The sequence below is a fragment of the Colobus angolensis genome, unplaced genomic scaffold (genome assembly GCF_000951035.1).
Source record: "Colobus angolensis palliatus isolate OR3802 unplaced genomic scaffold, Cang.pa_1.0 Scaffold459, whole genome shotgun sequence".
Taxonomy (NCBI): domain Eukaryota; kingdom Metazoa; phylum Chordata; class Mammalia; order Primates; family Cercopithecidae; genus Colobus; species Colobus angolensis.
Window position 1 is genome coordinate 304,558 of NW_012118032.1, and position 385 is coordinate 304,942.

Sequence of the window (385 nt, forward strand, 5' to 3'; positions counted from 1 at the left end):
AAAAAAAAAAAAGCTAAAATTGGAGGCAGTGCGGGAGTCGAGCCCGCGACCTTGGCGTTGATCAACACCACGCTCTTACCAACTGAGCTAACTGCCTCCTAACGCCATAGTGCGGCTGGAGCGTATAAAAGGGCTCCACGTTCGCGCCCGTCCACGAGCGACTCCTTGTGAAGCCAGCGCGCAGCTGGCTGCCTCCGGCTTTCCCTGAGTTGGGGACTCTGGTGAGGAGCCACCACCCCAGCGCTGACCGGGTTCCTCCCGCTCTTCCCTGCCAGGCTGCCCTCGACAACCTCTGGGCAGAGACCGAGAGATCCCGCAGTTCGCCCCCACCCCCATGCAGCTCACAGTACTTGAAAGGTGTATTTTTCACAAACAGTTATATAAA